The sequence below is a fragment of the Girardinichthys multiradiatus genome, chromosome 3 (genome assembly GCF_021462225.1).
Source record: "Girardinichthys multiradiatus isolate DD_20200921_A chromosome 3, DD_fGirMul_XY1, whole genome shotgun sequence".
Classification (NCBI taxonomy): Eukaryota; Metazoa; Chordata; class Actinopteri; order Cyprinodontiformes; family Goodeidae; genus Girardinichthys; species Girardinichthys multiradiatus.
In genome coordinates, this window is record NC_061796.1 from 22,978,659 (window position 1) to 22,995,295 (window position 16,637).

The window sequence follows — 16,637 nt, forward strand, 5'->3', positions numbered from 1 at the left end:
TGTGAAGAGCCTCAGACTTTTCATTCTCCTTAAACAAATAAAATTAATGACTTTGACGTCTGTTTTATTCTCACAGGTCAGCTGTCAGATACCAGTTTAAGAACACAAGGTTTCCACTTGAAGTCAGCTGAGAGGTAAGAAACCTGCATGTTGTGCTCTCTGAAACATCGTGGTTACCAAGACCATCATCACTGAGTGTCCAATACCATCATTTAATCAGACTGTAGTTTCTGTTTCTCTCATATTCAGCAAAAAAAAAACTTACTGCAATGCTTCCTGAATTCTGACCTAAAACTTTAATGTTTCCTCAACATCTCCAACCTCAAAATTTCAACACGGTGTTGTTGATGATGGTGAGGGGAGGCAGTGTGGGAGGTGTTCTCCGGAGGTGTACTGTCACCTCCACTGTCATGACTAGATGGTTCTGACTGCACCATTGGAACAGCTGATCCAACTCCAGTGTATATGCAGATTCATCATTGTCCTGGATCAGACCATGGCAGTGGTGTCATCAGAGGAGAGACAGGAGGGGGTTGTGGGGCACACAGGGGGTGCAATTAGTCCTTTCGTGTGGGAGTGGGGTGTGGGTCAATAGGTTGGAGGTGTGAATGGTTGTTTTTTCAAACCAGCAGAAGGTGTTGAGGTCAACAGCCAGCCAGGGGAGCATAACAATGTGGGGGGACAGGGTCCTGTATTAAGCGATGTTAGGCTCATCCAAACTGCTATTTGGTCATTAGCTGAGCAGTAATTTTTAGATTATAGCTGTAGCTTCTTAGCTGTCTTGATCTCCTTGATCAGTTTCTTCCTAGCCTGAATTTTGGTCTGACGCAGCTTCCTCAGATGCGAAGTAAACCGTAGTTTATTATTGTTGTATGTGCAAAACGTCCTGGTATGCAAGTACATGTCCTCACTCAACCTGTTGTATGATGTCACAGTTTCACATGTCAAGGTTAGTTTCTGCTACTTCAAAAACACTTTAATCCATGCAGTCAAAGCAGGACTATAGCATATAGTTTCTAAAAGTGACAGCAGGTGACGACCTCATGTCTTCTGCAACAATGAGACATCAGTACACCAACTACCAAACACACGTGCATTGTCCAGAATGTCTTCACTGAGGCAGCTTTCGATGAAGCACAGCTTTATGGAAGCCAGAGTTTCTTGTGCGAAGAAGGAGCAGCTCGTATGATTTGTTTGTTGAGGAGCAGACATTCGCCAGTTGGATAGACTGAAGTTGATCACCCAGTCCCCACTTGTGGAGATTGACATGCATACCTGTGTGTTTCCCTTGTCTGATTCTCCAGTAAATCCCACAGATAGCTGCTGTGCTTTCAATTAGGAACTCAGAAAAACTCTGGATCGATGAAAACTGCAGAAAAACTGCTCAGAGATGACTACCTGATGCTTTGGAGTTCTCTAGTGATAGTGCTTGTACTATAGCGCAAAGTACAGTGGCATTAAAGAAAAAACACAAAGTACAATTGAGCGCAACAGTATTCATGGTTTTCAGATAAACACATTTATCAGTCATGTTTATCAGTTTCCAACCTTGCTTCCTTTAAGCCACGGAATAGATTATTACAGCATTATTTTTTTGATTCTGCTAAAGGTAAATGAATTAGCAAATAACTGTAAAAATTGAAGATTCACCTGACTTACTTCCTTTGAACTCTACACTAAACATCTCCCCTGAGGTTTAAATGAAACAGGCTGGAAAAAGATGTTTTTCACAGGACAAAGCAACTGAACAAACAACAGGATTACTAGCTGGAGATGGAAATAGGCCAATAGACTGGTTTTAGTCAGAAGAAAGGACTGGAAAAGACAAGACTTAGGCTTTGCTGATATTTTTGTTCAGAAACATCTCTTCAAAGCATTGAAAAATAAATAAAAACAAAATACTTACTTTTAGTAAATCAACGAGAATAGAAAATATTAACTGGTAAAGATGTGCTTGTTTTACTTTAAGGTTACAAGATGCAGTATCCTCAGATCATTTGTTACCGCTCCCCTCAAATAACAGATATATGAAAAGCTTATTGTTGCCCTACAACACCCAACTGTAACACCCGAGATCCTGTGTAGAAACCAGACAGATCAAGGTCCAGATTATCATAGCAAGATTAAAGAGAACTCGAAAATAATTCATATCAAACAAATCTTAGAGACTACTGATCAGGGGTCTGCTGCAAAACTTGGTTCTTGTGGACTAGAACTGTGGGGTGAAAAACACATATCAGAAATAACAGATAATTCTACCACACAGCTTAACTAAAGCACAGACTGACATGACTAACACCAAGGCAAATGACAGTAAATGTTGCTGTTGAAGCAGGCTTTCAGGGTTCTGTCTACCATCCACAAGATGGGGCCAGATAGTTTATATAGGAACCATTTTAGTTGACCCAGTGTGTTAGTAGTTATCAATTATTAACAACAAGCAACTATACAAACACTAAGTTTAGACCCTAACGCAGTAAAGATTATTGAACCTCTGTTTTATGAAGTCGGGATACTGGATCTTTTGGTTGCAAAAGCCAGCATTGTTAGATTTTAGGAATCCATCCATATTTTTCTGTAGATTCAAGTAATCTGCAAAACAGATCACTGGACTATGGCAAAGTGTTCTGATTTTGTATTATTATTACATTATTTAATATTTAATAATAATATTGTATTAAATAAAAATTTGTGTTAAGTGTTGTCTGGTAAAAACAGCCCCATAAGGCGGTGGTTTTAGGACAATAGTGGAAGAGATGTGCCAATCTCTGACATTACTGAACAGCAAAACTCTGCACACACATGGAATAAATTCACACAATTTCTTAAAATACCATAATTTATTAACAAAAATAAGTCAACTCAAAGTTGAACATTCCAATCAACAAACTCATTACCATACTAGAACAATCCAACTAAACCACCAAGCACAATGAAAGAATAAAGAAGACCGACTGCATACAATATGAAGAAGTGAATCAAAGATGGTTAAAAAACCATGACCAATAAAGTGATGCAACATTACCATGCAATGTTATTTATGAGAACCAATGATTATCTTGAAGAATCTGGAAATGAAGTTGGGTTAGTCTTGGAGCTGACTTAGGCAATAATTGGTATACCTTCAAACCACCATTCACAGTGCAACATTGAGTAATACATTATTTTAAGAAAATAATATATCAAATGATTTTATGATTTCCTAAATAAATGACTAAATCTCAATGGTGTTTAATTAGCTGTCCTTATTTAGTGGAATTTTGAATAAGAACCAAACCTTTCTGGATAAATGGTTTTTAATCATGTTTAATTAGCTATCACATTTAGTAGTGTTGCGATTATGCATTTAAATATATTATTTAATATTAATACTTTAATATTTTATTAAATAATATTTCTATCTGTTAAGGGTTGTCCTGTGAATACCAGCCCAATAAGGCGGTGGTATTAGGACTAAATTGAAAGGGATGAGCCAAGCTCTGATGTTATTGAACAGCAAAACTCTGCACACACATGGAATGAATTCACACAATTTCTAAAAATACAAGAATTTATTAACCAAAATAAGTCAACTCAAAGTCAAACATATTTCAAACAACAAACTCTTCCTAAGCAACCCAACTGAACTACCATTTACAATACAAGATCAGATAAATCATTATTATAATAAAACAACATTTTAAAGAATGATTTGCTGAATAAAACCAACCCTCTGTCTAATTCTCAACCATGTTTAATTAGCTGCCTTTATTTACTAAAATAATATTTAACAAAATATTATTAAAGAATTGTTAAAGTAACATTTAAGGAAATATTATTTTGAATAAGAACCAAACCTTTTGGGTCTCAGTGATGTTTAATTAGTTGTCATATTTAGTAAAATTATGTTTAGGGAAATATTATTTCCTAGATTGGAAACCAACAACCTTCCTGGGTAAATGATCTTCAGCTGAGTCATTAAGTGGGCGAGCACGTGTTCTTAGTCGTTAGCAGTTGGAGCTAACAAAAGAATCTTATATTGCTCCTGTTGAGAATGCTGGTAAATGGTTCTGCTTCTGAGTTGTTCAATTTAGGTAGAGGGACCCATCAGGGCTGTCCCCTAAATCCCCTATTGTTTGCGCTAGTAGTGGAACCGCTAGCAGAGGCTATAAAATCCAACCCTGAGATCTCTGGAATCACACTGGGAAGGGTTGAATACAAAATTTCACTTTACGCTGATGATGTCTTATTATTTATCACTAAATCAGAGACATCTATCCCAATATGAACTTATAATATTAATCAATTTGGTAAAATCTCAGGGTATAAAATTTATTTTGAAAAGTCTGAGGCCTTCCCGCTGGGGACTCGGAGGAAGGGATGGGGCCCTTCTGCTGACTTTCCTTTTAGGTGGTCAACCGCAGGTTTTACATACTTGGGCATTAGAATATCAGCAAATATTTCTGAGCTGCACAAATTAAATTTTAAAACGGTCTTAACCTCTGTCAGGAGTGATCTGGATAGATGGTTTGACCTTCCACTGTCGTTGATGGGTAGGATGAGTTTGAGGATTAATTTCCTTTTCCAGGACACTTTATCCTATGCAAATATTACCTCTTACAATTAATAGAACAACATTCTCGGAAATTGAAAAATGCTTGTCCAAATTTATATGGCACGGGAAGAAATCTAGGCTTAAGATGAAGACTTTGCAGCTGCCGATTGATGGGGGGGTCAGGCTGTCCCCAACTTTCTATATTATTATTGGGCATCTCATGCACGTTTAATATCAGGATGGTTGCACTCATTCTTACATGAGCCTGTACCTCATGTGGACAGTTGGTGCTGTGAGCCTCTCTCATTACTCTCTCTGTTATCCACAGAGTTCGCTGAACTACCACCAGGAGTACCGAATAACAAATTACTGCTTATAACGCTTAAAGTTTGACGTAATATTATGTCTCACAATTGGAGAGAGAAAGTTTCAAGTGCATTGCTGCCTCTTTTTAAAAAATACAGCTTTTTTTTCTAGGAATGGGTCTTAGTATATTTGGTAACTGGTGTCACAAAAATTTTAAACTGGTTTATGATTTGTTTAAGGGGCATGTTTTTATGTCTTTTGGACAGATAAAAATTAAGCATGGTGTTTCACAGGGGGATTTTTTTTTGGTTATCTCCAGGTGAGACATTTTGTACAATCATCTTTGGCCTTTCCGAGTGACCAGCCAGTTTTAAACACTATAGAAAGTTTCCTTCTTAAATTCAATGAGGATTCTGACCTCAAAAAGAAATCTATCTCCGATTTGTATGGGCAATTACAACTGAAAGATCAAAAACTCTATTGGAAACAGATTTGGGCACTGTACTTAGTAGTGAAATGTGGTCAAGATGTGGTCATTCAACTCTAAACTAATCTTCTCTGCCAAAACACTACCTCTTACTTATCCAGTTTGAAGAGTTATGTCTGCTTGCCAGCAAAGAGACATACTTCTTTGGTGCCTCTCCTGTCTGGTTCCTGTGTGAATTCTGCCTTGAAAGAGATCTGTTTGTTGGAATGCGGGGTTTATATTCAAACAGTGACGACATGTGAAGTCCGCTCTCCTTCTGTTCCTGGGCTGTGCTGGAAGTAGGTTACTGTGATTTATTTAGAAAATTCCAGAAAAGATCAAACTGGCCTTTAAATGTTGTAATCCATGGCTGAACCCAACAGTAGAATAACAGTTAGGAAATATTATTTTCCTAGATTGGAAACTAACAACCTTTCTGTATACATGATCTTTAACTGGCCCTCACCAGGTGACAACAAAGCTTATGGACTCATAAGATGGCGGCGAGTCACGTGTTACCCCTAACTTGACTGGCGGTAACTGTTAGCAGTTTCAGCTAACACAGGAAAATTAGCTTGCTACCACTCCCTTTAAGTCACACATGTACCTTTAAAATACCATTAATAAAATGATTTAAAATGCATAAAGCATTGATGGCGTGTTATGGCTGATCTATGTTTAAAACCCACCGTTTAAATAAAGTTTATCTTAACCTTAAAAACACAACTCAGAACACATCATTAGATGAGCAGCTAGTCTGCTAGCACTTAGATAGCTAGGCTTCTTACACAAGCAAAAGCAAATGTCATGGAATAAACATTATTCAGATTATTTCATCCATTCATCTGTGCAGTGCTGCAATCCTGTTGTCCTCTGTCAGGCTGGGAAAAACCGCTTCACAATTTTTTCAGCAGCAGTTATGTTTGAAAATAGACCAGAACAAAGGAAGTGTTCAAAAGAAAACTTAGATGTGCATTGCTCATCTCCCACCACTGTTAAATTATTAGAAACTTGCTGATTACCCTATTACAGCTCTGTCCCGCTGGTGGGTATAAATGAACACATTTGGTACAAACATCAATCAGTAGATAGCAAGTTTCCTCCCGCAAAAGGTCGGATACAAAACGGCCAACCAAAACTTCAATGGTGTGAAATGCAAAAGAAGCAAAACAACCACCAAACCCACCCCAGTGGTTGAGCCTGATGATATCAGCATTTAAAAAATCGTGTTATATCAAGAAGTAATTTGGTGTCTTAAAACTGTTTTAACAGACTGAAGCTGATAAAAACTCACCAGAAATAAGTCAGACTGTGTTCCAACCTACCCTGCTGTCTCTAGGTGATCACCAAAGAAATTATGACGCAGAATAACCAGAAACGGAAGAAAATCTTAGGCTCCTACAAATACCTTTGAATGGACTACATCATTTCTTACAAAATCAATCAATCAAAACTTTATTTACGAAGCACATTAACATACCATAAGGCAACAAAAGTACTGCACAGGTGATTAAAAATACATTGAAATAAAACCATAATAATAAAAGCAGTAAGCAATACTAACACAATAAAAACAATAAAAGGAAAATTTCTTACACTTTTAGGAAACTGCTGCTCCTGTTGCTTGTTGAACCGAATCTAAGGATACTAATGGCTTCCAGTGATTAGTATCATGTCTATTGTTTCGCTGTACAGGAAAGGGAGTTTTTTTTTTTATCAAAATGGAGTTCTCTGCCACTTATTGGTTCTGCACTGATAAAGACAATAAAATGTCTGAATGTTCTATTGTATTTTTCTGATCTTTTTTAGAAACCTCCCGTCAAAACTGTTTCATGTCCTGCAATGTTGTGGTGTCACACATAATAGTTTAAAGCTGTATGACCACAATAGACACCTTGGCTGTTGGGTTGTTCTGGGCAATGTTCACATGACAATGTGAACTTAAAACACACATCAATCTATACCGGTAAACAGTTTACCCCAACCAGAGATGCCATAACAATGACAGAGTAATGGTTCTGCAGTACTTGTCCTAGATTACTGTCTAAGGCCAAACTGACCATGACGTTTTGCTATAGCATGTCAAAGATCCGTGTTGTAAAGGACACAAGGTCCTGGCATTTGATCAAGTCCTCTGGAACTGAAATACAAAATGTCTTAGAAAAAACAATGGAAAGGTAGAATTTTAGACCTTCGGATTGTGAAATAAAAACATCTGCTATCAGTCAAAGTAAGTGTCTTTGACTGATAGCTGAGAATCAGCTGTAAAGAAAGACCGACTTTTATTGTTTGGTTAAATGTGAATAAAGTTGTGTCAGTACGACGACAGAATATCTGAAACTGCTGCTCTACCATGTATCTGCTGTCAGCTGCCCACAGGAAGCCTTGGCCTGTCAGTCTAGCTGTTCAGCAAATTACAACACATTGTTAAACTTTCCTTTCTTTCCTCTTTCTCCTTTTACACACACCTGCACACACATGCATTTCCCATAGGACCTTGGCAGACATCCTACACAGTTAGCTAAAAGGACAACAAGCAAGTTGTCAGCCACACAGCACAGCTCTCAGGAACAACCTCTGTTTTCTTCTTTTTACTGTGTAAAAATAAATCCTCTTGAACTCTACAACAAACTCACTGATGAAAACCAGGAGATAAAACCTTTTTGTCTGAGAATGTTTCATTAGTTGGGTTTGGATTTAATCTGATAATCCTGCCTCCACACAGGTACAACTGAGACTGCAATACATTCACTCTCTTTGAAGTATTTAACAAACTGCATAAATGCTTTGATCTAATTTTAGTAATGGCAAACCAACACAACCAACTCCTCATCCTTTTATTGAAGGGATCACAATCTGATTTTACTTTTCATTAGGATTAATGCGAGGAACCTTCCTTGTGGTCACTTTATTACTGATGGAATCATTTAATGTGGTGTGGAAGTGACTCAAGCCAAGGTGCAGCCTGAGGTAGTCACCTCAGACTGAAATGACTCCTCAGGAGCTTTAAGAACAATAACACATGTTTTGGGTTTCCACTGGAGGTAATTGGGTAAAGCAATAATTTAATAGGAGCAGGTAATTTGGCAGCACTGGCTCTGCAGATGACAACTCAATTTGGTTTTTGTGCAAACAGAGAAAAATAATGGGAGAGGAAGGGAGGATGATGGAGCCCTGCAGAGCATGATATTATACTTTTACTTTTTTTGTGTGCATGTGAACAAAAGACATCTGGGTCTTTCTTTTTTTCTTTGCCTCATTCCTTTTCCACCTCTACAACTCTCCTTCCTCCTTCTTGCCCCCTGCATCCACGCCTGAATTCCCATGCGGCTCGCCCTGTCCTCCCAGCTGTCGTTGTGGATGGCAGCTGCATCTGAGTGGCTGTGGTACACCAAGCCTGTCAAACTTCCAGTATACAGTTCCTGTCTCTTTGCTTCCTCTCTCTGACGCTGCAAAACAACAGCCAGCATCATGAAATCACAAGTGGCTCCACAGCCTCGCCCTGTTCCTGGCCACTGTGTCACATGGTGCCTCTGAAGTCCAGGCAGTGGTGGCTGTGATGATGCAGCAGTCTTTCAGGACTTAGCTCACAAACAAATCCTGGAAGAGAAAAAGAACAAGAGAAATATTGTGCATGGCAGCAATTAAATAAGTGACTACATAAAACACCATTCAATAACAAAATAACTCATCCATCCATAATCTATACCCTCTTGTCCAAGCAGGGTTGGGGGGGAGCTGGGGCCTATCTCTAGTGGACATTGGCATAGAGCTGGGGTACACCGTGGACCCACAGAGACACTCGGACAAACAACCATGCGCACACCTGTGGGCAATTTAGAGATAGTCATGTTTTTGGACTGTGAGAGGAAGCGGGAGTACCCAGAGAGAATCCACACATACACAGGGAGAACATGCAAACTCCATTCAGAAAGACCTCATGCAGGGATTTGAACATACAACCTTCTTACTACAAGGCAACAGTGCTTCCAACTGTGTTGCCATGCAGCCCCAAAATAATTTAATGTAGTTTATTTCTGGAGCGCCAATTCACAACACATGTTGTCTATAGGCCCTTTTTACAAAAAAAGGCAAAAAACAAGAGAGACAGTATCAAAATTTTTTTCTCACTGCTGTAACGTAATAGAGAAAATAAATAAATACCCCCGGCCACCATCCATCCATCCATGCCCCGACATTGTCAGGCATTCATACAAGCACAAGGGGGCCTTACAAACTGAGGAGCACTTTGAGTTGCTGTAATAAAATTTCAGTTTAAATTTCTCGGTCACTTCGGATGAAGCCCTGTGAGTTGATCATTTTCATGTTCATCAATTGATGTTTATCCCGTTGTTCCTAACACATTACCCATTCAATAAGAGTATGGATATCCAGGATGTTTTTTCAGTTGAGATCTGATGTGTTTTAGAAGTGTTTCTTTAATGTTTTTTCATCAGTCTATTTGTGCCAGAATAAATTGTTTTGAGATAAGACTGAAGACTAATGCTACTGGGTGTACTCTTTCGCACACAGTGCAGCACTAAAAACTTTAGTCCACACCCACCTGGGTGGGCCTCGCCCCGGTCTGTATAAATTTCGCCCAGACCGACTAATCAACTCCCATTTTTTCTTCAATGTCAGCTAAGAGCAAGAAGAATGACCAGCAGCAGCACCATCCGCCTTTGTCTGGCATGTCAGACAGGCTACATCATGGCTATATGCATGCCATCTGCAAGAGATGCCTCGGACCTGACCACGCAGGTCCAGCCCTATCCCTGTAGCCCACCTGTCTCTCTTGCAGGCGCCTCCCTCTTTAGGAGAACCAACGCCGGCTCGCCATCTTCTCTCTGCTTGAAGGGGAATTCCCCATAGCGGCTCACTACCCGCTGGACATAGCACTAGATGTCTTCAATGCTAGGCAGGAATCGGATAATGCGCCTTTAAGGCAGGAGCTGTTGGCAACCCTGCTCCCCTCCTCTGGACGGATGAACCAGAGATAGGTGCACCATCAACCTGTGCTCAGGGCCTCCCAATGTCAGCAACTACCCCACTTCCAGAAGTGGCACGCTTGTTAGCATGCTGCCTGACATCTGATTCAAACAGACATCCAGTTGCAGCAGCTTATATGAACCGACAAGGAAGCATTCTCTCATCTCAGCTGTTAACATTGTCAGACAACTGCTATGCTGGACTCGCATGAACCTGCTGTTCATCAGAGCAGTTTACATCCCCAGGGACCTGAACAGAGGTGTGAACATCACGTCCACGGGGGTCCCCGACACGGAGACTGGAGCCTCCATGCCAACCTGATCTCTCAACATTGGAGCAGCAGTGGATCTGTTCGTGACATAGAACAATGCATGGTGTCAGCTGTGGTTTACCATCAACCTTTGCTCACAGTCCCTTTATGCTTTCCCTGCTGTCCTGCTGATCCCTCGGCTCCTGGATCAGGTGCAGTAGGAACAGCTTTTAATAATTCTTAATGTACACGAGGACACAGGAGCTCCATGGTTGCCGAATCTTCAGCAGCTGCTGTCAGGCCACCCGTGGCAGCTGCCGTGGTGGGGGCTGTGCTCCACCAAGCGGGAGTGCGATCAGACGCTACCAAGAGATAGGCCAGCATTGCTGGGTCTGGCCGTTGAACAGGATCGCTTAGAGAAGCACTGGTTAAAGCCCTATTTAAGCCCAGGGTTCAAATTTTCTGTCATTTAAAACAGGTAGCAGACCTGTTAGCTCTGACACCTGCAAGAGAATGAATGATTTATATGCTCTCTCTGTTGCTCCTTCCTGTGTCAGAATATGGGGTGACGGCAGCTCACCAACTCATTCAGGTCCAGAGTGATTTATCTTAATGGCTTCTATCTCTCTTCATAACTCTGAGGAGGAAGACACATCTTATCTTCTCTGTCCTGTGCATACTTTCATGTCATGTGGCGCGTACGGCTACACTGCGGCGCACCCATCGTCTGTTCTTGCATTACAGAGCAAACTTTGTAGGACAGCCGCTGTCTGCTCAGCGCCTTTCACACTGGTTATGTGAGGCTATTTCACATTCTTATATTTCTTCTGGACTTGATCCTCCATAGAAGCTCAGAGCTCACTCCGCTAGGGGGATTCCATCCTTCACAGCTCTGCATAGAGCTGTGTCCAGTAGAGGACCTTTGCACGGCAACCTCCCATGACAGTAGCAGGTATGTAATCTCCACCCTAAACAGAGATTATTCTCCTCTCTGTCCTTTCTTCTCTCAAACCTCCAGTCGGTCATGGCAGATGGCCGCTCACACTGAGCTTGGTTCTGCTGGAGGTTTCTTCCTGTTAAAAGGGAGTTTTCCTTTCCACTGTCGCTACATGCATGCTCAGTATGAGGGATTGCTGCAAAGTAAATGCAAGCAACTGTCTACTGACATCCAGGAGGAGTGAAATCAAGTCACTGACTCAATGAAATCTGCTGGGGGTACACCAGCAGGTGGGCATGGACAAAGGTTTTCAGTATTGTGCTGCACAACAGGGATAAACCCAACAGCGATAGCCTTAAAGGGCTGCACCTATACTTCTATAAATCTGGGGTTACAATATGTAACCAATGATCCAAATTCTCAGGACCAACTAATTTTCTGGAGTCAAACTTTTTTAGCGTGCTGCACCACTCAGAAATACACACAGTTTGAATGAAAAGAACAATCAACAGAGGGACGGCTAACAACAGTTGTTTAAAACAGTATTTTTATTTTTTATTATTATTACAATATTTTGACATCGCACATTTATCAGTCAGGTTTACAGAATATTTGACCTTGGGCAGTTCACTAGAAGACACAGCAGATCTCACAACATCCCAACTTTTTTGGGATCATTTAGATGTTTGGTGGTTTCAGATAAATACATTTCAGATTTAGTCTTCTTAATTAGGGAGGTACATTTGTTGACGAACAATGATCCAGTCAGCCTCTATTTTTGTATATTGTGTCTTGGCCCAGCCAGGGTCTTCTTCTTTGAGGAGATTTCCAGTTACAGGGAAAAAACAGATTATTTTGTCCCTTTATCGTATTACATAAGGGAGCCTGTTTATTGATTCACTTGAAGAATTCATCATGAAAAATCCCAAGCCAACTCAGCATCATTAAGAAGGGAGATTTGTTTCCACTCAGAGTTAGACACATCATGCAAACAAGCCTGCTCATGAAAATGTTTAAAATCTCTTTTGGTTTTGGGGACTTTGCCATTTCGGACCACTACAATGGCACAATGTGTTGCTTAGATCGTTCACAAAAACACCAGCATCAGTATATTTGTGGGGGCATTCGTTATTATCAGATCAGGCAAGGTATTTAATGTTAGGCTGAGTTGGGCTGTCTATTAATTGACTGAGATTCAGCGAATCACAGACAGATTGTTCTGTTGTTGGCATGTAATGGACAGTTGAGCAGACAGGAAGCAGCATTAACAGTTTCTAATGCAGAATACTAGGGAACATTAAGCTTCAGTACATCAAGTTATGACAAACATACAGGTCCTTCTCAAAATATTAGCATATTATGATAAAGTTCATTATTTTCCATAATGTCATGATGAAAATTTAACATTCATATATTTTAGATTCATTGCACACTAACTGAAATATTTCAGGTCTTTTATTGTCTTAATACGGATGATTGTGGCATACAGCTCATGAAAACCCCAAATTCCTATCTCACAAAATTAGCATATCATTAAAAGGGTCTCTAAACGAGCTATGAACCTAATCATCTGAATCAAAGAGTTAACTCTAAACACCTGCAAAAGATTCCTGAGGCCTTTAAAACTCCCTGCCTGGTTCATCACTCAAAACCCCAATCATGGGTAAGACCGCCGACCTGACTGCTGTCCAGAAGGCCACTATTGACACCCTCAAGCAAGAGGGTAAGACAAAGAAAGAAATTTCTGAACGAATAGGCTGTTCCCAGAGTGCTGTATCAAGGCACCTCAGTGGGAAGTCTGTGGAAAGGAAAAAGTGTGGCAGAAAACGCTGCACAATGAGAAGAGGTGACCGGACCCTGAGGAAGATTGTGGAGAAGGGCCGATTCCAGACCTTGGGGGACCTGCGGAAGCAGTGGACTGAGTCTGGAGTAGAAACATCCAGAGCCACCGTGCACAGGCGTGTGCAGGAAATGGGCTACAGGTGCCGCATTCCCCAGGTCAAGCCACTTTTGAACCAGAAACAGCGGCAGAAGCGCCTGACCTGGGCTACAGAGAAGCAGCACTGGACTGTTGCTCAGTGGTCCAAAGTACTTTTTTCGGATGAAAGCAAATTCTGCATGTCATTCAGAAATCAAGGTGCCAGAGTCTGGAGGAAGACTGGGGAGAAGGAAATGCCAAAATGCCAGAAGTTCAGTGTCAAGTACCCACAGTCAGTGATGGTCTGGGGTGCCGTGTCAGCTGCTGGTGTTGGTCCACTGTGTTTTATCAAGGGCAGGGTCAATGCAGCTAGCTATCAGGAGATTTTGGAGCACTTCATGCTTCCATCTGCTGAAAAGCTTTATGGAGATGAAGATTTCATTTTTCAGCACGACCTGGCACCTGCTCACAGTGCCAAAACCACTGGTAAATGGTTTACTGACCATGGTATCACTGTGCTCAATTGGCCTGCCAACTCTCCTGACCTGAACCCCATAGAGAATCTGTGGGATATTGTGAAGAGAACGTTGAGAGACTCAAGACCCAACACTCTGGATGAGCTAAAGGCCGCTATCGAAGCATCCTGGGCCTCCATAAGACCTCAGCAGTGCCACAGGCTGATTGCCTCCATGCCACGCCGCATTGAAGCAGTCATTTCTGCCAAAGGATTTCCAAGTTATGCACTCAATACCAAGTATTGAGTGCATAACTGTACATGATTATTTGAAGGTTGACGTTTTTTGTATTAAAAACACTTTTCTTTTATTGGTCGGATGAAATATGCTAATTTTGTGAGATAGGAATTTTGGGTTTTCATGAGCTGTATGCCACAATCATCCGTATTAAGACAATAAAAGACCTGAAATATTTCAGTTAGTGTGCAATGAATCTAAAATATATGAATGTTAAATTTTTATCATGACATTATGGAAAATAATTAACGTTATCACAATATGCTAATATTTTGAGAAGAACCTGTACATGCATCTGTTGGATCCACTCCTTACTTAAGCAGATTTCCTCAACTTTGTTGGATATTTCCTCTTTGTGTGTGTGTTCTGCACATGTTGCTATAGTTTTCACATGTGGGTTCCTCTAAGCCACAGAGACTAGTCTAGCAGCCCATGCAGAGCCGGAGACACAGACCAGTGGCTTTTCCTAATGAGCAGGCTGTTGTTGGTCTGCCATGGGGACCCAGCTTCAGGGCTGGCACACCCTGCAACATTTTACAAACTAATTAAGCACTAAAAGTCTTCTCTTATACACGAAAGGCAAGGCAGATCTCATCTCCAAGGAAACTCAAACTTTTAATAGCCATTTTAACTATGTTCCCGTTGCCTTTAGTTGCTCAAGCTCTAACTATAGTAGTAGCAATAAATATTTCTTCACATAAATATTGCTCTCCACAAAGCCTTCCAAAAGTATTCACATCCAATGAACGTTTTAATATTTTGTCACTTTACAACTAAAAACTGTATTTTATCAGGAGTTTATGTGAAAGATTAACACAAGTAGAGCAAAGGTGGTGTGGTGTGGTGTGGGACCCCCCTAAGCCATTACTTTTTAGAACCATCTTTGGCTCCAGGTCTTTTTGGGGTACGTTTCTGCCAAAATCATGATCAGTCAGATTTGATGGAGAGCATATGCAAACATCACTGTCTAAGTCTTGTGAGAAATTCCTATTTGGATTTAGGTCTGGACTGAAAATGCTTTGATCTAAACCATCTATTGTATCTCTGGCTGGATGTTTAGAGTGGGTGTTCTGCTGGAAGGTGAACCTCCACCCCAGTCTCAAGTCTTCTGCAGCATCTAACGGGTTTTCTGGAAGGATTGTCCTGGATTTACAGTGCCTTGCCCCCTTGAACTTTTCAGCCTCTTGCCACATTTCAGGCTTCAAACATAAAGATATAAAATTCAAATTGTTTGTGAACAATCATCAAAAAGTGGGACACAATCGTGAAGTGGAATGAAATTTATTGGATGTGTCAAACTGTTTTAACAAATAAAAAACTGAAAAGTGGGGCGTGCAATATTATTCGGCTCCTTTACTTTCAGTGCAGCAAACTCACTCCAGAAGTTCAGTGAGGATCTCTGAATGATCCAATGTTGTCCCAAATGACTGATGATGATAAATAGAATCCACCTGTGTGTAATCAAGTCTCCGTATAAATGCACCTGCTCTGTGATAATCTCAGGGTTCTGTTCAAAGCACAGAGAGCATCATGAAGACCAAGGAACACACCAGGCAGGTCCGAGGTACTGTTGTGGAGACGTTTAAAGCCGGATTTGGATACAAAAAGATTTCGCAAGCTTTAAACATCCCAAGGAGCACTGTGCAAGCAATCATATTGAAATAGAAGGAGTATCAGACCACTGCAAATCTACCAAGACCTTGAACAAGGAGAAGACTGATCAGAGATGCAGCCAAGAGGCCCATGATCACTCTGGATGAACTGCAGAGATCTACAGCTGAGGTGGGAGACTCTGTCCCTAGGACAACAATCAGTTGTACACTGCACAAATCTGGCCTTTATGGAAGAGTGGCAATACATTTCATTCCAGTTCACGATTGTGTCTCACTTGTTGATTCTTCACAAAAAAATTGAATTTTATATCTTTATGTTTGAAGCCTGAAATGTGGGAAGAGGTTGAAAAGATCAAGAGGGCCGAGTACTTTCGCAAGGCACTGTAGCTCCATCCATCTTCCCATCAACTCTGACCTTCTTCCATATCCCTGCTGAAGCAAAGCATCTCCACTTCATGATGTATGACACCATGGTGTATTCAGGGTGATGTGCAATGCTAGTTTGTGTTTTGCATGTAGGCCAAAAAGTTCAGCTATAGCCTCATCTTTTTCCACATGTTTGCTGTGACCCTCCATGGTTTGGAGCAAACTGTAAATTGGCCTTCTTATGGATTTCTTCCTACCAATCTTCAGCAAAGGTCAAATTTCTGTGCTCACAGATTCTCAGACCTGAGGTGTGGAACTCTGCAGCTTCTCTAGAGTTGTAATGAACTGTATTTAATTTTTAACATGGAATTTGTTCTTTGGCCTTATTTTGTTTTTCAAAGAAAAACAAACTGCTTTGAAGGAATAATAGTTTGGGTCTTTCTATATTCAGTATCTGCTTAGTCTAAGGGGTGTGTGTGGTTGGGGTGGGGGGTAGTGCTGCATCC

General features: G+C 40.8%; 1 long non-coding RNA gene across 1 annotated transcript in view; it reads left to right on the forward strand.

The window, feature by feature from the left end:
- Positions 1–16,637, forward strand: part of LOC124866130 — a 58,683-nt gene that overhangs the window by 33,902 nt on the left and 8,144 nt on the right. Inside the window, exon 2 of the long non-coding RNA XR_007037734.1 lies at positions 77–134. This is a non-coding gene — a long non-coding RNA (uncharacterized LOC124866130). The remainder of the gene's footprint in view (positions 1–76; positions 135–16,637) is intronic.